This window comes from Periophthalmus magnuspinnatus, chromosome 7 (assembly GCF_009829125.3).
Source record: "Periophthalmus magnuspinnatus isolate fPerMag1 chromosome 7, fPerMag1.2.pri, whole genome shotgun sequence".
Lineage (NCBI taxonomy): Eukaryota > Metazoa > Chordata > Actinopteri > Gobiiformes > Gobiidae > Periophthalmus > Periophthalmus magnuspinnatus.
The window spans coordinates 5,382,593-5,406,159 of NC_047132.1; the positions used below are offsets into that span (position 1 = coordinate 5,382,593).

At 44.0% G+C, this 23,567-nt stretch overlaps 1 protein-coding gene across 1 annotated transcript in view; it reads left to right on the forward strand.

Moving 5' to 3' along the window:
- Positions 1-23,567, forward strand: part of LOC117373744 (chemokine-like protein TAFA-1) — a 67,136-nt gene that overhangs the window by 37,811 nt on the left and 5,758 nt on the right. The gene's annotated exons all lie outside the window — the stretch shown is intronic.

Sequence of the window (23,567 nt, forward strand, 5' to 3'; positions counted from 1 at the left end):
GGATTGCAAACATTATTACGAAAAAATGTTGTCTTTCAAAGAAATTCAGGATATTATCTTTCAATATTACATTATCCTTTTTTTACTTGATAGCGTGCTGACTTGTCTCATGTGGTTTTTGAAGCACCTTGGTTGGATTCGATGAGTCACTGAGTGTAGTCTTTGAACAGCGCAGAGCCAGAGACAGAAACAGCTGCTGTCATCTGAACATAACTGTATTATGGCTCAGGGCTTTGTGTACAGTATACACAAGCGAAATGAACACAAAGGACAAAAAACAGCTCTAAGTGAAAACATGTGAACTCTAAGACGCTCTATCTTCAAGGGCACTGTGGCTGAGCTGCTGAAGCACTCACCTCACAGTATGCACGTTTGCATGTTCTTCCTGTGCCTGCCTGTGTTTTCTGAGCATCTTAGCTTCAAAATAGCTGGAACATGAAACAATCCCATTAATCCTGCAGCTAAGTTTGTCTGACCAACATAAAGATCTGGAAAAATAACCTCGTACAAAATTTTAAACTCAATTTTAATATTAAGGAATACTCTGATACCACGATGATAATAAAAAACTAATTTTCAACATTATATCTTTTTTTTTTTTTTTTTTTTTCTATTCCCATGTGTCTTATATCTATGTATCCCTCAGTGTCCAGGTAAGTTCCATAGTAGTCCATGGGTGTATACTAGTCTATGTGTCTTTTACTTGTGAAAGATACAGCTCAAGATCTTTTTATAGCTATTCAGGAAAGGTTCATTTCTGTCTTGTCTATGTGTATCTGTACCTGCTCAATTGAGTATCTAGTTTGGATACTAGTTTTAGTATTGATAGTATCTGATTTTTGATACCGGTACTTTTGTCAACCCTAATTGCAAAACAATACTATGTCAACATTAGTTAACACATTGTCTAAATGATAAAAGTAGGTAAGGCAAGTTTATTTGTACAGCACAATTTGTACACAAGGTAATTCAAAGTGCTTTACAGAATAAGAAAGACATTAAAATCACAATACAACAAATAGAAACATAAATAATCACAAATAATCATCATAAAATTAACATTAACGGAGAAAAGTGCAGAATAAAAACCTTTCAGTCATATTTGTTCATAGAATTTGTTCATTTGTTCCCAAATGCTTACCAATAAATATACAAATTTAAGAAGCAAAATAATAAAATATAAAATTTCCATTTCATACAAATCACAGTCAGAAAAATTAAAAATAAATAGTACCAAAATATGAACCGTTGAAAAGAAGTTGACTCTAAATGATGTAATATTTTTCCAATCTGTTTCTTTCATGTCCAAAGCAAATTTGGGCGTTTTAAGTTGATCTACTCAAATGTTTACTCAAATAACAAAAGATATTTAGTGGAAAAATGATGCATTCATTTAAAGTATGTCTCATTTATTGTGACGGAATTGACAAAACCAAAAGCTTTTTGTAATATTTTCACAGTTATACCCAAAGTACATTTGAAAATAACCCACCATTTTGTGCAGCTAAACAGTAGGACTCACAATAGACCCGGCTAAATTGCAGGGCAGTCTGAAAGTGATTTCAAACTAAGCAATGCTGAATCCAGTGGGCTTCGTCCTATTGTAACCCCTGACCACGGCCTCATTACACATGCATCACTCCTCTGCCAGCTGTTGGCTATTACCGACCAATTAGACTAAAGTGTGGATGTGGAATTCTGCAGTCCCAAACTTCACAGCTCTACAAAAATTAGAAACAATTGTTATTCATTGCTGATGACATAAACGTGTCAAGAAAAGAGACTACTATGAAATCATTTTGAATTCACATTTCACAGTACAGATAATTGAATACATATACCCCAATATATTGTTGATGAAAATGTTTAAAGGGCCCATATTACGCTATTTTCTGATCATTGTTATAATGTTTCCTCATCAAAAACATACCAGGAGTCATGTTTTGTTTCATTCACACATGTTTAACACACAAACTCTGCATATTTAGGCTGAGTTCTTCTCTCAAACAGAAAACATGTGGTAATACAGGAAGTGCTCCACTGTGTTTTTAAACTCCACACACCTTCAGTAGAATCATTTGGATCATTTCAGCCCTGGAATCTGTAGCTGTTAAAATCTACCACTACATGACATCACAAGGTGGAACAGAGCATTTTGAGCTTTGGAGATGTGGACAGACTAATAATGCAGGATTATTCAAACATGTGTGAATGAAACAAAACATAACTCCAGGTCTGTTTTTGAGGAGATGACAACATTATAATATGGCTTAAAGCTCACAAGAGTCCATTTTGGTGCAATAATGTTGCAGTCTTATCTTATTTGCTTTCCAAATCCTTAGGGCATTTGAATGTGAAAATGTAAAACTTTTTTGAGTTGGCCAATTTAATTTAAAAACACTCCCTGGTGTATTTAAGAATGCAGATCAAGATGTTTGGATTCATTCCAAGGTGTATCTGACTGTATTGAATGTATTTTGATGCCAGACTAAAAAGCCCCAAAATCTATATAATTTAAAACTAATTAAATCCAATCTAATCTTCAAAACAAAACACACATCAAGCCATCAAGCCCGTTTTTTGAATACAAGGTTGTTACACTATGTACATAACACTTCCCCCTTTGTCCAAACCTTCCTGGTTTGATGTAATCCCACTGTTTTCTGACAGCGTCTGTTTCAAAGGCTCACTAATGAAGAGGCAGCAGCGCAGTGCAGCGGTTCAGCTCTGACCTCTGACCCCGGGAAAGGCAATTTTTGTATGACCCCTGTTCCCTGTCAATCAAAATATTGGGGTCGAGAAACCCCAATCAGCAATACATGGAATATTTGAAATACTGGGGTCCGTTTGGTTTATACAAATCTGACTCCTGGTTTAGGCCCTGGTTTACTGGACCATGGTATGGTCCCAGTCCAGCACTAGTTTAGTCCTGGGTAAGAACGGCATGGCTTTGTTCTTGGCTAGATCTGGGACTGTCCTAATTTATCCCCTGTATAAAGTGGAGAATGACTGAGCCAAGATCCTGCGGGACTTCTATATACACCCTGACATGTGTCCAACTGGACATTGTGGTGGTGGATAAAGAACAGAGCAAAGCCGTTGTGGTGGACACTGCAGTAACAAGTGACAACATCATGAAAAAGGAACATGAGGAACTAGAGAAATATCAGGGGCTCAAAGAAGAGCTGGAGAAGGCCTGGAAGGTGAAGGTATCAGTGGTGCCCGTGGTCATCAGAGCACTCAGGGCAGTGACCCCCAAACTGGAGGAGTGGCTACAGCAGATCCCAGGAGAAACATCAGACATCTCAATCCAGAAAAAATGCAGTACTAGTACTGCTGTACTGCGCAGAACCTTCAAGCTCCCAGGCCTCTGGTAGAGGACCTGAGCGTGGAAAAAGGATGAGACCACCTGCGGTCTATATTTTTATATATATTTATATATAAATTTCATTCTCACCCTCTGCAGGTGGTCTCATCTGCTCTTATAATTATAAATATAATGTAATAAATATAATGCAATAAATAAATAAATAAATAAATAAATAAATAAATATATATATATATATATATATATATATATATATATATATATATATATATATATATATATATATATATATATACTTGTTTTTCTTTTTTTGAGAGAGAGAGCTCAGAGACATGAACAGAAATATGGCCTTGCACACAAATCACAACTCAATGTTTTTTTAGCGTCTGATAATGGAGAAAATGGAAAAGGCAAAAACAATTATACCCTTGCGTGGCTTTACCCCTTTACCTGATGAGAGCGCTCATTGGCAGCCATGTTCCTGCACTGCTCTCTGAAATATTCATCAGGCAAAGATGGGGCCTCGGAGCATACAGCGTGTAGTACTCCACGGGTGAACTTCAAGATCTGTTCCTGTCACGGCTGCACTGGCTTTGTTTAAAAACTCCCCCCTCACAGCCCACCTGACACATGGAAACACCAAGTCCATTTGCATATTTACTCCCTCTATAATGATGTCATGATGTCAGTTTCCCTGTCCTCCCGTGCTCTCTCCCCCTCCCCTACCTGTGTGTCTGGAGCTGGGTGGAGTGCCTGACTCCTCCCGTGCACACCTGGGGTGCATCAACCTAATCACCACCACCTGCTGCTGAGTACAAGAAGGCTTGGCAGTCTACACTCGGTGCCAGACCGTCCGCGTGTAAAACGTGAATGTTTCTTGCTAAGCTTTGTTATATGGTACTTTCCGGCAAATGCTCATTTGGATTTATGCACCCTCCAGATTCCTGCCTCTACTCGCCCAGCTCCTGCCGCCACGTTCCAGTCCCGGTATCGCTTCCAGCTCGTCTTGTCTCCTGCTCGTCTCGTCTCCTGCTCGTCTCGTCTCCTGCTCGTCTCGTCTCCTGCTCGTCTCGTCTCCTGTCCGGTCCTGGTCTCTGGTTTGTCACCCGCTCCCCGCTCTGGTCTTCGTCTGATCCGCCTGCCCTGGTACCGCACCTGCTTCTATCCCCGTCCTGGTCCTGTCCTGCCCGCCTCTACCTGCACCGCACCCGCCTGACCCGTCTCCCGCTCCCCGGTTCCTGTACCTGCTCTTGTGACCTGTTTAAAGACTGCATTTTCACCGCTGTAAATAAACACTGTTAAAACTGCTCTGGTCTGCATCCTTTGGTCCTATCCGCACCGTTACGACAGAACGGTCTGGCCACTATGGACCAAGCAGGCTCAGATCCGGACCAGACGCGCCGCCTCACGCACTCTCACCCCGAGGCGGTGCTGGGTCAGCATGAACAATCCATTCGGACTCTATTGGAGCTAAATCAGACATTGTCCCAGCAGGTGGCACAGCTTAACCACCAGGTGGCCGCGCTCCTCGTCACCCCGCCTGCTGCAGCCGGAGCGCCGCCACGCCTCCCGGAGCCGAGAGGCACGGATCCGGAGCCGTATGCTGGACAACCTCACCTCTGTCGCGGATTCCTGTTCCAGTGCGAGTTCATGTTCCAGCAATGCCCTTCTCGTTTCAGCTCGGGGGCCACCAAGATCCGATATATATGTGGATTACTCCGGGGCAGAGCTCTCCAGTGGGCAGAGGCGCGCCTAATGAAGACGTCTGTGGATAGCCTGGATTTTAATGAATTTGTGTCCACGTTTAAGCTGGTGTTTGACCACCCGCACTACCAGGACAATGCTGCCTCCCGGTTATTGACTCTCAGCCAGGGCTCCAGGACGGTAGCGGATTATTCCATTGAATTCTGGACACATGCGGCGGAGCTGGACTGGACGGACAGCGCGCTGCGGGCTGTGTTTGTGCGGGGCCTGAACGAGACTTTGAAAGATGAATTGGTTTCCCGGGACGAACCCCCCGACCTGCGGACCCTCATCTCCCTCACTCACCGTATAGACAACCGCCTACGGGCTCGTCGCCGAGAGAGACGCCGGTCACCGGTCCCGCCGGAGCCACGCGCTGCCCCGCCCCCGCCGGATGAGCCCATGCAACTCGACAGGACCCTTGTGTCGGCCGAGGAGCGTCAACGGAGGCGTCGTCTGGCCGGGGCTTGCCTCTACTGCGGTGAGCGCGGACATTATGTGGTCACTTGCCCAGTTCGGCCAAAAGGGGGGGCCCACCAGTAGCACTGGGAGTACTGGTGGGCGAGCAACACATCCTGGACTCTTCTAATAGACTGCGGCTCAGCGCCACCCTGTGCGTTCGCACAGAGACCTTATGCGTTTCCGCCCTTATCGACTCCGGGGCTGAGAGGGACTTTATTGATGCCCAAGTCGCGGAGCAGCTCGGGGTCTACCTGGAGCCCCTCGAACGCCCCTTAAATGCCCAGGGGCTCAATGGACGTTTTCTGGGGCACATCACTCACATCACAGAACCTGTCACCGTGATTCTGTCCGGCAACCACCAAGAGAACCGTCAGTTTCATGTCCTGTCCTCCTCCGCTTCTCCTCTGGTCCTTGGTTACCCCTGGCTACGCGCCCACAACCCTGTTTTCGATTGGGCCAGGGGCGGAGTTTCGGGCTGGAGTCCCGATTGCCACGCCAAGTGCCTTCGGTCCGCCCTCCCTCCGGCCGGGAGGTCCGTTCCTGTCGCTGATCCGTCCCCAGACACCCCCAATCTGTCCTCGGTGCCTGCTGAATATCACGACCTGGGGGAGGTTTTTAGCAAGAGCAAGGCCCTCTCTTTACCGCCCCACCGTCCATATGACTGCGCCATTGACCTCCTGCCGGGTGCCCCACTACCATCTAGCAGGCTATATAACCTGTCTAAACCTGAACGCGAGTCAATGGAGGACTATATCCGTGGGTCCCTGGCTGCCGGAATCATCCGCCCGTCCACTTCACCCGTGGGAGCGGGGTTCTTCTTTGTGGCTAAGAAGGACAAATCCCTGCGGCCTTGCATTGATTACCGGGGTCTGAACAATATAACTGTAAAGAATAAATACCCGCTTCCCTTACTGGACTCGGCATTTACGCCCCTCCACGGTGCGACCATCTTCTCAAAGTTGGATTTGCGGAATGCGTACCACCTGGTGCGCATCAGGGAGGGAGACGAATGGAAGACGGCCTTCAAGACACCCCTGGGACATTTCGAATACTTGGTTATGCCCTTCGGTCTCACCAACGCCCCTGCCGTATTCCAAGCCCTCATCAACGATGTGCTCCGTGATTTCCTTAACCGATTCGTCTTTGTTTACTTGGATGACATCTTGATTTTCTCGCGGTCCCCCCAGGAGCATCATCAGCACGTTCGCCAGGTTCTCCAGCGCCTCCTCGAGAATAAACTGTTCGTGAAAGCTGAGAAATGCGAGTTTCACGCAGAGGAGGTCAGCTTTTTGGGCTTCATTGTGGGGCGGGGCCAAGTAAGAGCTGACCCTGAAAAGATCCAGGCTGTCACTGAGTGGCCCGTTCCTACCAGCCGGAGACAGCTCCAGAGATTTATCGGCTTTGCCAATTTTTATAGACGTTTCATCCGGGATTTTAGTAGGGTTATCTCGCCCTTAACTAAACTCACCTCTCCTGCTTTGCCGTTTGCCTGGTCTCCTGAGGCGCAGACAGCCTTCGAGAAGCTTAAGAGACTATTTACCTCCGCTCCCATCCTGCACCAGCCCGACCCTTCACGGCAATTCATCGTGGAGGTCGACGCCTCCGACTCGGGAGTGGGGGCCGTGCTTTCGCAGAGGTTCGACCCCCACAACCGCCTCTGTCCCTGCGCCTTCTTTTCCCGGCGATTGTCCTCGGCCGAGGTCAATTATGACGTGGGGGATCGGGAGCTCCTTGCCGTAAAGCTGGCCTTGGAGGAGTGGCGCCACTGGCTCGAAGGGGCGGAGCAACCATTCATCGTCTGGACCGACCATAAAAACTTGGAGTACATCCAGTCCGCCAGGCGCCTCAATCCCCGTCAAGCTCGTTGGTCCCTCTTCTTCAGCCGCTTCAACTTTCTCCTCACCTACCGCCCCGGATCTCGGAACGTCAAACCCGATGCCCTCTCCCGCCAGTTCGCCCTGGAGGATAGCCCGGTCACCGCAGAAACAATTATTCCCTCCTCGTGTGTGGTGGCCGCGGTCCATTGGGATATCGAGGACACCGTCCGAGAGGCCCAGACCAACGACCCCGACCCAGGTAACGGCCCTCCAGGTAAACTGTTTGTTCCCGATTCTGTCCGGTCTCAGGTGCTCCAGTGGGTCCATGCCTCCCGTTTCGCCTGCCATCCTGGTGCCGGTCGCTCTCTCTCCCTCCTCAGGAGACGCTTCTGGTGGCCCACGATGGACACAGACACCCGGGCTTATGTCGCCGCCTGCCAGGTATGTGCTCGGGCCAAGGCCTCCCACTCACCCCCTTCTGGTCTCTTGCATCCTCTCCCAGTTCCTCGTCGCCCTTGGTCCCACATCGCCTTGGACTTCGTGACGGGCCTTCCCCCTTCCCAGGGGAACACGGTGGTTCTCACCATTGTGGACCGCTTCTCCAAGGCCGCCCATTTCGTTGCCCTGCCTAAGCTCCCCACAGCCAAAGAAACTGCCGACCAGCTGACCAGTCATGTCTTCCGACTCCACGGCATCCCGGTGGACATCGTGTCCGACAGAGGGACCCAATTCACCTCTCAGGTATGGCGGTCTTTCTGCGACGGTTTGGGGGCCACGGTTAGCCTCACGTCCGGGTTCCATCCACAATCTAATGGGCAGACGGAGCGGGCCAACCAAGACCTGGAGTCGGCCCTACGGTGCACAGCCTCCGCCAACCCCGCGACCTGGAGTACTCACCTGCCCTGGATAGAGTATGCTCACAACTCCCTCGTGAGTTCCGCCACTGGTATGTCCCCCTTCGAGGCATCGCTGGGATATCAACCCCCTCTCTTTCCCACGGAGGAGAGGGACCTCGCCGTCCCGTCTGTTCAGCGCCATCTCCAGCGCTGTCGCCGGATCTGGAAGAAGGCCAGGGCGGCCCTTCTTCGGGCTGGAGCGCGCACTAAGGCGACGGCCGATCGCCACCGTGTCCCGGCGCCCGTATACCAACCTGGCCAGATGGTTTGGCTCTCCGCCAAGACGGTCCCGCTGAAGACGGACTCCCGTAAGCTGTCCCCCCGATTCCTGGGACCGTTTAAGATCATGAGGATCATAAATCCATCGGCGGTGCGCCTCCAGTTACCCCCGTCTCTCCGGATTCATCCGACCTTTCACGTCTCCCAGGTTAAACCAGTCCGGACCAGCGACCTGTGCCCTCCGGCCGATCCCCCACCGCCCGCCCGAGTCATTGACGGCCACCCGGCGTTCACCGTCCGCCGCCTGATTGACGTTCGTCGCCGTGGTAGGGGCCTCCAGTACCTCGTCGATTGGGAGGGTTACGGTCCGGAGGAGCGATCCTGGGTGCCCAGGGCACGCATTCTGGACCCCGACATGGTGAGAGACTTCCACCGCGCTCATCCTGACAAGCCTGGGGGTCCACCAGGAGGTGGACCTTAGGGGGGGGGTACTGTCATGATGTCAGTTTCCCTGTCCTCCCGTGCTCTCTCCCCCTCCCCTACCTGTGTGTCTGGAGCTGGGTGGAGTGCCTGACTCCTCCCGTGCACACCTGGGGTGCATCAACCTAATCACCACCACCTGCTGCTGAGTACAAGAAGGCTTGGCAGTCTACACTCGGTGCCAGACCGTCCGCGTGTAAAACGTGAATGTTTCTTGCTAAGCTTTGTTATATGGTACTTTCCGGCAAATGCTCATTTGGATTTATGCACCCTCCAGATTCCTGCCTCTACTCGCCCAGCTCCTGCCGCCACGTTCCAGTCCCGGTATCGCTTCCAGCTCGTCTTGTCTCCTGCTCGTCTCGTCTCCTGCTCGTCTCGTCTCCTGCTCGTCTCGTCTCCTGCTCGTCTCGTCTCCTGTCCGGTCCTGGTCTCTGGTTTGTCACCCGCTCCCCGCTCTGGTCTTCGTCTGATCCGCCTGCCCTGGTACCGCACCTGCTTCTATCCCCGTCCTGGTCCTGTCCTGCCCGCCTCTACCTGCACCGCACCCGCCTGACCCGTCTCCCGCTCCCCGGTTCCTGTACCTGCTCTTGTGACCTGTTTAAAGACTGCATTTTCACCGCTGTAAATAAACACTGTTAAAACTGCTCTGGTCTGCATCCTTTGGTCCTATCCGCACCGTTACGACAAATGACATCTGGTTTGGTCTGAAAGACTCATCCCAAACAAATCAAAATCGCAATTGGAATGGTCACGATTAGGAAAACATGAAGGAGGCAATGCAATTATTTATATTGTTGTCTGCTAAAAACAAAATATCCAATCTTCGTCATGAAACCAGCTAAGCACTACAAAATGTGCATCTATATAATTTAGTTTATGTGGTTAGTAGTTTTCAGATTTCAAAATTTAAACTCCTAGACCTATTTTATACAGAGTGGACGAAATCTTTATTTGAAACACATATTGAAAGAAATATTACAATCTAAATACTTTTTTTTTACTTTAGTTCTTCCTTAATTGCTCAGGCTTGCAACTCAACCAGAATAAAACAGGTATTCAGAAAACAAAATGTCCTGTCTCCAACCTAGTTAATTATTAGTCTTCTATTGTGCACTTTTTAAAATGCCCGCTGTGAACTGAGTCTTGATTTAAAACATTCCAAATCAATCAGCAATATTTGCCAGAACAAAGCCCTGATACTGGTTTCTATTCCAAATATAACAATAAAGCTAAATTGCTTATTTTCTATCAAGTTCTGTGGAGTTTTTAATAAATCAAAGTGGAAATCTGGGCCTGTCTTATGCAATTAAGCTGCAGCATTAAGAAGAACAACCCCCCGTGGCCTGTTGTTTCAAACGCTGCCCCACTGCTTCCACTGGTACATGACGATAAGCTCTACGCAGGCATGCCTTTTGTGAGTGCATCTGACAGCTAGCAACATTTATCCAAGAACCGCAGATCGTCGGCTGTTGTTTATACTCCCTATGGTTTACAGTGCAATGATAATCAAAACATTTCCCAAACAATCTAAAATCATCTCCAAATTACTATCTTAAAGGCCCTGTAGTCAATTTGGAACCACGATGGAGGAGCATGGTTTAGTTTGCTTCGTTTACCAGTGCAGTGTTGTTCAAACTGTGTCGTGCGTACCGTCGGTGGAACGTGAGCTCCTTCGGGTCAGCCTGTCGCTGTAATTACTATATTGAGTTATCGTTCCGTGTACGTGGTAGCTGGAGCAATACATTTTGGGGATCACTATTTATCATGGGTACTTTCTACTCTTTGCAAAATTGGGGGTATTTTTTTAAATTTTGGTTATAATATGCTAAGATTTGAGCTGTAGGGGGTTGAATAAGTCACTTCTATAGCTAATTATTGCTTCATTCATTGCTAGTTATATATTCCAGCTCAGGCCTCTTAATGATACTGTATGTTTTTAAATAGTTTAATTGGATTATCTGGCGTAAAGTAGTTTCAATATTACCGTTTATTGCAGTTTATCTCTATAGAATGATATTGTGGTTGAAAATGTGTTATCGTGACAGGCCGACTTTCAAGAGTCTATGTGAGTTTGCTTCTTTAGAGTTGATTTTACCCACTTTTTTGTCATCCTTTGGATAATTTCTTGCTTAGAACTACACTGGAAATGATGTAGGCCACTTTTAGACCTGGGTTAGACTAGTCCTGTTACATACTTGATAACACGATAACACATTTTGAAGCTGAAGAAAATGTAGACCATGTATGTCAAATGTAATTATGTAATTATATTTGGCCCATGAGATCATATCAAATGTGCATTAGAGCTGGCCCGACAGTATATGGCACATGCACCACTAATACTACAAATCTACTACTACTGTGTACTACTACAAATACTTTGCTAGTACACTGGAGCGCAGTCGAGACCAGCAAGTGCCCCACCTTTTCTTTTGACATTCATTAGCAACCAAGCTACTTGTCATCTCAGCCAAATTAATTACTACAGAGAGAGACATGATTTATTTTTATTTATTTAAATAAAAAATGAATACTACTGATGTATCTTTTATTTCAAATTGAACTTCTCATTTGTTTGTAATACCAGATTTTGTGTTTAAGCTAAATTTAAGTTCGTTTCCATATGAAAAGGTTAAACATTACATATCAGTTGCAGTCAATTTTTAAATAAACATTGAGTTTGGCCTGTGAATTTGTCTCAGTTTTTAATTTTGGCCCACTGTGAATTTCAGTTTGACACCCCTGATGCAGACGATAAATGATAATATTGAAATTAATCAATAGAATCAGGGTACAATATGGTTAAAAACACACATTCTGCAATAAATAAATAGCGTAATGAAACACTTTGGTAGTTAGTTTGAATCTATAATGAGTCATTGAAGTAATTTTTTCAACTTTCCACAGTTCATATCTAATTGTAAAGCAGGAAACATAACAAAAATGTCCCGACTAGTTCTAGAATAAAGTAAATATCGAACATGTATTGAACAATAAGTTGATACAGTATTTATCATGACAGGCCTATGGAAAGCCAAATCTGCATAGTGCCTTTTTTCACTCTAATGTTGCACCATGAAAGAGAAACAACTGTGTGGGATAGTGCCAGGCCATTGGTATCACATAGTTCTCATCCAGCAATATGGAAAAATGGACCGTCACGCCTGGTTGTCACTTTATGGCTCTCATCCAATAAAATGCAGCGACATCATTATGGTAACACGCATGGTGCAAAGGATGTTATCTTCAATTGAGTAGAATTTGACTGTGTTTTGTTAAGCAAATTAAAACAAAAAAAAAAAACACTTTTGTGGTTTGGCTCAAAGTCACGCCTCATTATTCAGAACATCACAGATCTCACAGCAGGTTGTCGGAGAGAGGCGCTCCCGGAGACACAGAGTACAAGAGTTTTTTAAAGCAACACGTGTTATCTTTGACCTTCAACACTGGAAACATACATAAAGCCTTATCTTTAACCTGAGGCCCCATGTGCCAACATTTGGACACGTATGCTCAAAAACATGTTGGATAAGTGGAGCAAGTTGTGTTTTTCCCTACAGTTATGCAATAAAAAGACTCAACATGACATTTTCACCACGCAATCGTATCTTTAGATTAGTCAGAATGTCCTCAAATTAAGATAAATACTACTTGCAGTACTTTTCCAGATATTTCATAACAGCACTAATGAAATAAATGCACAATAAACATGTTTAAGACGTGAGACAGGCCTCTACTTTGACATTGTAAGTCCAGGCTCAAAACGGTTCTGTTTATTTGTGAATATGTCTTTTTATTCAGCACTCTTCTCTTAAAGTTGGGTTAAGTGTCTTGCCCAAGGACACAACAACAGCATTTATTTGTGGATCGCTGAATCCTACCGGTCTACCAACGATGTTTACGTCGAGAGTGAGATTCAAACGGCCACGGATAAACGCTCTACCAACTGAACCACTGTCGTCCCAATTTTATGACGATTTTTGTTTTGTTTTTTTATCCGTTTCTGTAAACCGCTTTGAATTACTTTGTATACGAACTGCGCAACACAATTAAACTTGCCTTGTCTTTAACGGCTGTGGGACATTCCGGGAAAAGAAATAACATCTCCATTGTTACAAGCAGGTGGTTAACCCCCCAGTAGAAAAGTAACAACTCAACCCGGGTATATCCTAAAATAATCTTAGATACAGTCCAATTAACACATCTCACAAATGTTTATTAACACCTGGGAGAACATCTGTATTTCCTGCCACTTGTAAAGATGATATAAATCTTTTTTACTATACCCCTAAGCCATATGTGTCGGAAGATCACTCTTTTATAATGTGGCACATAAAAGAAAAAAGTGAGCAAACAGCCCTTCCTGATGTAGTGTTCTCGTACCCCAGGGGGTCTTATGGGGACGTGTTGGCCTAATCCTCCTGACAGCAGCTTCCCAAACTTAACAACTCACTTATATCACTATATATATGCGCACGCTTCCTGATTGTAAGCTTCTTTATGTCATAGTTTTGCAGCGCTTTGACAATATATGCTAAATTCCCTATATTTTCATTCCAAGCCTTTTATTTGGGCGTCTCGAGTCATTTTTTCAATCACTCTAAATGTATTAAAATTGAATTATTCATCTAGACGTTGTTTAAATTTTACATTGCGAGTAGCAGACCTCATTTTCCACTCAAGCGGAAAAATTATATGATATGATTATGATTAATGAGCTGAGGATTTTTCCAATGTGATTTTTTCTTTCTCCTAACCATTTAATACTATTTAACAGTCTCCTGGGACATGCTTTGCCGCTGTCTAAATCCCCCAAAAATTCAAATATGCAAATCTAACTGTGGCGTATTTCACAGGCAGATCCTAAGAGTCAGAGATTAGTTCGAATCATACTTCTGGGAATGTATAGAAGCTCAGTACGTAACAGGTGTGGGGCTGACATTCGCTCCTACTGGTTTAAAGTGGCACTGCAGGCTCAAAGCAAGTCTCAAGTCAAGTTACGTGTCTGAATCTGTATAATAATAATATTTCCTTACACTTATACTGCATTACAATGAAGTTTAATCACTCACTCCGTTCTTCATAAGTAGTCACAGCTGCCCTGGGGTAGACTGACAGAAGTGAGGCTGCCAATCTACATCTACTCCCTCCAAACACTGCATTCATAATTGGAACGGTGGATGTCTTGCCTAAGGATACAAAAACAGTGTCACTGATCTTAGCAGGGTTTGAATCACCAACCTTAATTATCAACCTTTCACTGTTGCCTACTCTGTTAAACTTGTTAAATTACTGCGGGCATGCACATCCTATTTTTGGAGCACTCAACACAATTCATAACTGAGGGCAGGTGCTGTGATTTTGGCAGACTGCGTTTATAACATACACAGCTTTTATACATTTGCTTGTGTTTTTGTTTTCTATGTTGGTAGAAGCTTTGTAGGCCAAATATAATACTGTTGTTATGTTCTTGGGCAAGATACTTAGCCCACCTCACCAGCAGTGTCTGTGTGTGCTGGTGTGTGAATGGGCGAGTGGTTCCTTGATGTAAAGTGCTTTGAGCGACTTAAAGATGGAAAAGCGCTACATAAAAACATGACCATTTACCATGCATTTACAAGTGATAAACCAGTAGGTAATTGGATGTTTCCACTGCTGTTTGTAGCATGTTTTACATTCTAACAATTAATGAATCTTATTGGGTTTTTTTGTTGAAAGCAAAGCAAGGCAACTGTATTTGTATAGAACAGCGCATACACAGTAATTCAAAGTGCTTTACAGAATAAGAAAGATGTTAAAATCACAATACACAATCAAACCAAAAATAATGATAAAATTAAGATGATTTTTTCAAAAATCATCTCAAAAATCTTTCAGTCATACGCATCTAAACAAAACCACTTTAAGTCTGGATTTAAACACTGTCAAATTAGAGGCCTGTCTCACTTCTTGAGGAAGAATGACACCATATATCTATATCTATATCTATCTATCTATCTATCTATCTATCTATCTATCTATATATATATATATATATATATATATATATATATAGATAGATAGATAGATAGATAGATAGATAGATAGATAGATAGATAGATAGATAGATAGATAGATAGATATAGATATAGATATAGATATAGAGATATAGATCACCAGAGCGACAGAGGCCCAGATCTACCACACCAGACCCAAGACCCAAGGTGTAGGCTGTGCAAAGCGGCTCCTGAGACAATCCAGCACATAACTGCAACAGGGGCTAGTGGCGCAATGGATAACGTGTCTGACTACAGATCAGAAGGTATCAGTGGTGCCCGTGGTCATTGGAGCACTTGGGGCAGTGACCTCCAAACTGGAGGAGTGGCTACAACAGATCCCAGGAAAAACATCAGACATCTCAGTCCAGAAAAGTGCAGTACTAGGAACAGCAAAGATACTGCGCAGAACTCTCAAGCTCCCAGGCCTCTGGTAGAGGACCTGAGCGTGGAAAAGGCAGGGGTGAGACCACCCGCTGAGGGTGAGGAGGAGATTTTATATATATGTACTCATTACACGGCTTTGAACCCATGCTGGTATAAAAGATCGCCTAATAAACATTTGTTAAAGTTGCCAAAATATCTTGCATTGTTTGCTTTGGATAGATAAAATATGAGTATAAATAAGTATTCTTTCATTTGAATGAAATGCAAAGGAAACATTTCAACTTAAAAGCTTTGTTGTAGTCCTGCCATGACCCGGATTCGAACCGGGGTTGCTGCGGCCACAACGCAGAGTACTAACCTCTATACGATCACGGCTTTTCTGTGAGAATGTGTCTGTGTCATGAATTTTTAACCAGACAGCGGTCACTGGACAACCTAACTTAACTGTTTAGTCTGTTAAATGCAATTACCGTAAATTTCGGATTACAGAGCACACCTCAATATAAGCCGCACCAGCTAAATTTGAAAAGAAAATCAATTTTGTCCATATATAAGCCGCACCTGAATATAAGCCGCAGGTTTTCATATTGTAACAAGAGATATTTACACAGAAAGACGGCGCACCGACACGCTTTTTTTTCACACTCATGGAACAATGTTCAAAACAAACACCACTCACGTCACGCAGACACAGACACAGACACAGCTCACTGTCCTGCGTAAAGAGCCCTGATTTTCAGACGCTGTGCGCACAGGGGTCAGGAGCAACTTTCGCCCGTCCCTAATGACACACTAATAAGCTCGTCCGTAGATGTATCATGAAAGAGGAGACTACGATCTCCAAGAAAAAGAAAGATAAATTTAACAGACAATGCCTACTTAAAATCAAATGTTTATTAGACAATCTTTAATAAATTTATACCAGCATGGGTCCAAAGCCACGATTATATATATATGTACATGGGCATAGCTAACATGCTATCGCCCAGGAGTAAAGGCGACAGGGGCTAGTGGTGCAATGGATAACGCGTCTGACTACGGATCAGAAGACTCTGGGTTCGACTCCTGGCTAGCTCGCAGGAACTTTTAACTAGACAGTGGTCACTGGACTATGCAACTTAACTGCTCCATCTGGTAAATGCACTGAATAAAATCACTGGCTACTCCCTCAAAGTAAATTAAGGCTACACAAGGGTTCATTTGCTCGCCCAAATCAAAATGTATCTCTACAATCTTTTCAGCAAGTAAATGTGACACTTCTTTTTTTGTACAAATTGTTCTTTGTAGTCTGATTGCTCTACCATGACCTACCTCACAGAAAAGCTGTGATCGTATACAAGTTAGTACTCTGCGTTGTGGCCGCAGCAACCCCAGTTCGAATCTGGGTCATGGCATGGTTTCTTCTTTTTATATATAGATATATACACTCACCTGAAGGATTATAAGGAACACCATACTAATACGGTGTTTGACCCCCTTTCGCCTTCAGAACGGCCTTAATTCTATGTGGCATTGATTCAACAAGGTGCTGAAAGCAAATGTTGGCCCATATTGATAGGAGCATCTTGCAGTTGATGGAGATTTGTGGGATGCACATCCAGGGCACGAAGCTCCCGTTCCACCACATCACAAAGATGCTCTATCGGGTCGAGATCTGGTGACTGTGGGGGCCATTGTAGTACAGTGAACTCATTGTCATGTTCAAGAAAACAATTTGAAATGATTCGAGCTTTATGACATAGTGCATTATCCTGCCGGAAGTAGCCATCAGAGGATGGGTACATGGTGGTCATGAAGGGATGGACATGGTCAGAAACAATGTTCAGGTAGCCCGTGGCATTTAAACGATGCCCAATTGGCACTAAGGGACCTAAAGTGTGCCAAGAAAACATCCCCCACACCATTACACCACCACCACCAGCCTGTACAGTGGTTACAAGGCATGATGGATCCATGTTCTCATTCTGTTTACGCCAAATTCTGACTCTACCATTTGAATGTCTCAACAGAAATCGAGACCAGGCAACATTTTTCCAGTCTTCAACTGTCCAATTTTGGTGAGCTCGTGCAAATTGTAGCCTCTTTTTCCTATTTGTAGTGGAGATGAGTGGTACCCGGTGGGGTCTTCTGCTGTTGTAGCCCATCCGCCTCAAGGTTGTGCGTGTTGTGGCTTCACAAATGCTTTGCTGCATTCCTCGGTTGTAACGAGTGGTTATTTCAGTCAACGTTGTTCTTCTATCAGCTTGAATCACTCGGCCCATTCTCCTCTGACCTCTAGCATCAACAAGGCATTTTCGCCCACAGGACTGCCGCATACTGGATGTTTTTCCCTTTTCACACCATTCTTTGTAAACCCTAGAAATGGTTGTGCGTGAAAATCCCAGTAACTGAGCAGATTGTGAAATACTCAGACCGGCCCGTCTGGCACCAACAACCATGCCATGCTCAAAATAGCTTAAATCACCTTTCTTTCCCATTCTGACATTCAGTTTGGAGTTCAGGAGATTGTCTTGACCAGGACCACACCCCTAAATGCATTGAAGCAACTACCATGTGATTGGTTGATTAGATAATTTCATTAAGGAGAAATTGAACAGGTGTTCCTAATAATCCTTTAGGTGAGTGTATATACATGGCTTTAGACCCATGCTGGTATAAATTGATTAATGATCGCCTAACAAACATTTGTAAAAGTTGCCAAAATATCTTGCATTGTAGGTTTATGGTTAAAAAAAAAGGGATGAGGAGAGTTTGTAGTGAATTCAAATGACCGAATATGTATGATAATAATGAAAATCGGCCCTACATATCACCCCAAAAATATCGGCCGAGCTCTTATCGGACACCGGTTGCTCTAGATTCCAAACAATCGGTATCAGCATTGATGTTGGACATTCCTGTATTGGTCGATCTCTAAAACTAAGATATAGAACATAATATAGAATTGGATTATAACATTTGGATAATGTAAAAAGATTAAGGACAGTAAAGAATTAGAACACTAAATCCTATTTGAAGGACCAGTACAAGAAATCCAAATGTTCAAATCATATAATATAATTTGTTCTGTTTACTTGTAGAGTGTTTGATCCCCATTTTCTGTAGGATTGGTTACAGTGGAGAAATCAGACTACAAAGACCAATTTGCCGCCGGCTTCGACTTTGACGTTTGGGCGGGCGGGACCGTGTGGAAGAAGCTGACCGAGATGAACACCCGAGCCTGTTACAGAGTGCTGATCCCTGGAGTCTTCAGACGTCCCGCGGCAGAACACAAATGGTCACAGACATTCCCCTCGCACGACATCGCATCCATCTGGGCCTACACATTCGAATGGTTTACACCACACATAGTCAGTAACTTTGAATTCAAATTGAAACACAGACTGATTTACACGTGCATACAGTTACACGCCATCAGCCCCACGGTGTACGGCAGAGACTGTCCAGTGTGCGGGGAATCCCCTGAGACTCTTCTGAGACTCTTATACATCTTTTCTGCGAATGTGGTGCCGCCCGCCGCTTCTGGGTCCGGGTCCAGGACCTCCTTGCCCGGAGGCTGGACTGGGGTCTCCCACCGCCAGCGGCCCTGGGAGGGGATGACCAGGAGCACTGGTCTCTCCGGAAGGGGGCACCCTGGGGCCGACCACCGCCCCAGCGCCGCGGCCGACCGTCAGCTCGTCGCCGGAGCCCACCACAGCCCAGCTGTCGCCGCTCCAGCCGCTTCAGCTGACCATCACCTGGACCATCGTGCAGCAGGTCAGGTGTTCCCCCATCACACTCCGGGACACCCACTGGACCAGCGCACCCCAGATCACCACACCCCAGACCAACCACCGCACCCCAGATCACCCATCGGACCACCGCACCCCGGACCACCGCACCCCAGACCCACGTCCTCCGGAACATCGCCACCATCACCGCCCGACCGTCCACCCGATCACCCATCCAGACCCAACCTCCCCCTTATCAGACTCATCATGTCCATAGCCCGGTACACCATCTTCTTCATCAGAAACCTCCACCTATATGATCAGCGCACCGCCCCCCACTGGACCCTGTTCACGAACCGCCTTACCACCCACCTCCAACACCTTCACATAGCCATTTCAACTTAAAAGATTTGGTGAAGGCCTGCCGTGACCCGGATTTGAACCGGGGTTGCTGCGGCCACAACGCAGAGTACTAACCTCTATACGATCACGGCTTTTCTGTAAGAATGTGTCTGACTATGGATCAGAAGATACTAGGTTTGACTCCTGGCTAGCTCACATGAACTTTTAACTAGACAGCGGTCACTGGACAACCTAACTTAACTGCTTAGTCTGTTTAATGCAATTACATTGCAGTGAATAAAATCACTGGCTCCTCCCTCAAAGTAAATTAAGGCTACACAAGGGTTCATTTGCTCGCCCAAATCAAAATTTATCTCTACAATTGTTTCAGCAAGTAAATCTGACACTCATTTTTGGGTGCAAATTGGTCTTTGTAGTCTGATTCTCCACTGTAACCTGTCCCACAGAAAAGCCGTGATCGTATAGAGGTTAGTACTCTTCGTTGTGGCTGCAGCAACCCCCGCTTGAATCCGGGTCATGGCCTGCCTGCTACAAATCTTTTCAGTTGAAATTTTTCCTTTGCACTTCGTTCAAAAACAAGAATATATTTTATCTATCCAAAGCAAACAATGCAAGATATTTTGGCAAGTTTTACAAATGTTACAAAATATACAGTATCACACACAGAGGGTTAGTAAAGTATTACGTTTACTCATATGCAAATGCAACCAGGGCACAGTTCTCCAACTCCTTGATTTTCAACCAGTGTGTGGGGAACACTGTGCCTTGAGGTAGTCCCAGGTGTGCCTCCAGAACATTTCCAATTTTAGTCGACAGATTCACTCATGGATTTAATTGAATCATTTACTATTTTAGAGTGTCCCGAGTAAACTTCTGATCCAAAAAACAAAACAAGCACCTTTACCAAGTTTAAAATACCTGTTACTGTGGCATATACAGGCCTGTCATAATAATTACTTTATCAACTTATCATTGAGTATATGAAAGCTGGAACAATACATTTTGGGGCTCAGTGTTTATCGTGTGTATAATTTCTTTGCAAAAATATGGAGATCTTTGCCATTTTTAAGTAATATAATCAGATCTGAGCTGTAGAGGGGCGCATAAATAGCTTCTATGTCTAATTACTGGTTCTTTCTGTTATTTATTTATAGCAGCTCATGCCTCCTAGTGATACTGTCTGTATTTAAAAATGTGTTTATTAGGACTATCCTGCTTTATTTTAACTGTGTCAGCTGTGTGGGGGCAAGAGCAAGATTTCCCTATTGAAATGCCATGAAATATCCAAAAAATAAATTCACAAATGTTGAACCTGATCAGTGTTATTGGACTAGATCCAAGAACTCGACAACAAAAATCTGCCTTTTAACAATATAGTGATTTTACCTGACCTCATATTGTATTTATTTTATTTTATTTCTTTGACTTCTTTTATTTATATTTTCCCCCCATTTACCTTCTCTATATCTTCCTTTCTCACTTACAAATTACTAGTTCTAGCACTTTTCTCTGCTGTCCCCACCTTAATCCCTCCAGAATCACGGAAATATCACACACACACACACACGTCACACACCATACAAACTTGTCACATACAATTGTCAATAGCTATTACTTCTATGCACCACGTTTGGATTGTTATGTCTTAGTATGTCTTATTACCACTTTAATATGACTATTTTTGTCAGTTTTGCCTTAAATAAATAAATTAACATTTTTAAAAAATATATTATTGGGCTATAAAATGATGTGATGTCATCTGAAATTGAGCAATATGCCAATTTTTTTTAAATATTCCAGTAGGTGACATAGGGTTAGCAGTACTCTAACACACATCATATTGTAAAGCATTACCTCACATCTCCTTCAAGTGCACAGAAACTGAACCTTCACTCATTTAGATTTTTTTTTTCTCTCTCTCAGCCTCCTCCTTGATCTGGTGCCATGCTGATGGGCGGTGTAATTGTCTGCTAATGTGATGCCTGCTCTGCTCTTGTGTCTGAGAGAGTGAATGCTGTGGGAGGGAGAGGCCAGGGGTTATTTTGGGTGGAGGGTTGTCCCGGGTCATACAGTCAGTAGTTTGCTGATAATTGCAGAGTAGATAACATTCATAACCCTGAAGCATCCATATTGTTTTTGCTAAATAGATGTGTTTTTTTTTCCCAACACATATTTCTCTATCATGATTATACTGCAGGGGCAATCTTTTTATGAAAATACAGTGTAGTGCAGGAACAATTACTCTTGTTTACAGCTCTTTTAATATCGTCAAGGTAATGGATTCACATTTATTAAATATAGATACAAGGACACAAAGCATTCAAATCTCACCATTATAACTCAGTGCCAAGTACTTTGGGGAAATGCAGAGGTGAATAGCCAAAAAATGAACTCAAGTGAGAATAATGTCACTTCAAAATAATATGTAAACACCAACAGGGGCTAGTGGCGCAATAGTTAAAGCGTCTGACTACAGGTCATGAGATTCTAGGTTCGACTCCTGGCTAGGAACTTTAAACCAGACAGCGGTCACTGGATGTCCTAACTAAACTGCTCCATCTGATAAATGCACTGAATAAAATCAATGGTTCTTCCCTTGAAGTAAATTAAGGCTACACAAGGATTCATTTGCTCGCCCACATCAAAATTTATCTCGACAATCGTTTCAACAAGTAAATCTCACACTAGTTTTTTTGTACAAATTGGTCTTTGGAGTGTGATTTCTCCACTGTAAGCTAACCCACAGAAAGCCGTAATCGTATAGAGGTTAGTACTCTGTGTTGTGGCCGCAGCAACCCCGGTTCGAATCTGGGTCACGGCATTGCATCTGTAAAGGTTTTAAGTTGAAATGTTCCCTTCGCATTTCATTCAAACGCAATGATATATTTTATCTATCTAAAGTGAACAATGCAAGATATTTTGGCAACTTTTACAAATGTTTATTAGACAATATTTCATGAATTTATACCAGCATGGGTCTAAAGCCATGTAATGATTATATATATGTACATGGGTATAGCTAACATACTATTGCCAGGGCAACTTGCAACAGGGGCTAGTGGAGCAATGGATAATGCGTCTGACTACAGATCAGAAGACTCAAGGTTCAACTCCTGGCTAGCTCGTGTGCATTTTTAACCAGACAGTGGTCACTGGACTATGCAACTTAAGTGCTCCATCTTGTAAATGCACTGAATAAAATCACTGGCTCCTCCCTCAAAGTAAATTATGGCTACACATTGTCACATTTACTTGTTTCAGCAAGTACTTGTTTCAGCAAGTAAATGTGACATTTTTTTGTACAAATTGTTCTTTGTAGTCTGATATCTCTACCATGACCTATCTTACAGTAAAGCCGTGATCGTATAGAGCATAGATTATACCCAAAGTCTGGCCCGGGGGCCGAGTGCGGCCCGTGTACAAATTTCCACTGACCCGCAGCCACACAAATGACAACAGGGGCTAGTGGAGCAATGGATAACGCGTCTGACTACGGATCAGAAGACTCTAGGTTCGACTCCTGGCTAGCTCGTGTGCACTTTTAACCAGACAGCGGTCACTGGACAACCTAACTTAACTGTTTAGTCTGTTAAATGCATGGTATTCCTCCCTCAAAGTAAGTAAATCAGATATAGAACATGATATAGAATTGGATAATGTAAAAAGATTAAGGACATTAAAGAAATAGAACACTAAATCCTAGGACCAGTACAAGAAATCCTAATGTCATATAATGTTTTTTTCACTTGTAGACTGTTTGCATATTGTACCATTGAGCACAAACTTAACTCGTTTTGTCTTTGTGAACTGGTAATTGATTGGTGTTAGAAAATGGCTGCCATGTCCATGTTCGTGGGCTATAATTTGATTCACTGTTGGTATATTAGTAATGTTCAGGCATGAATGGGTAGTAAAGGTGTACATTTACATATATGCTGTTTCCAATATAAAAATAATCTTTATATTTGTAATAATTGACTTAAAAGCAGATAGATTTGTACATCATAATGTTTTTTTTGTTTTTTTTATCTGACTGCATCAGTAATAAGACCAGATCGTATATCAGCAACGCCTCAGTAATTGCAGAGGATATTTACTTTTTATGTTTAGTTTGTTGACTATTACGT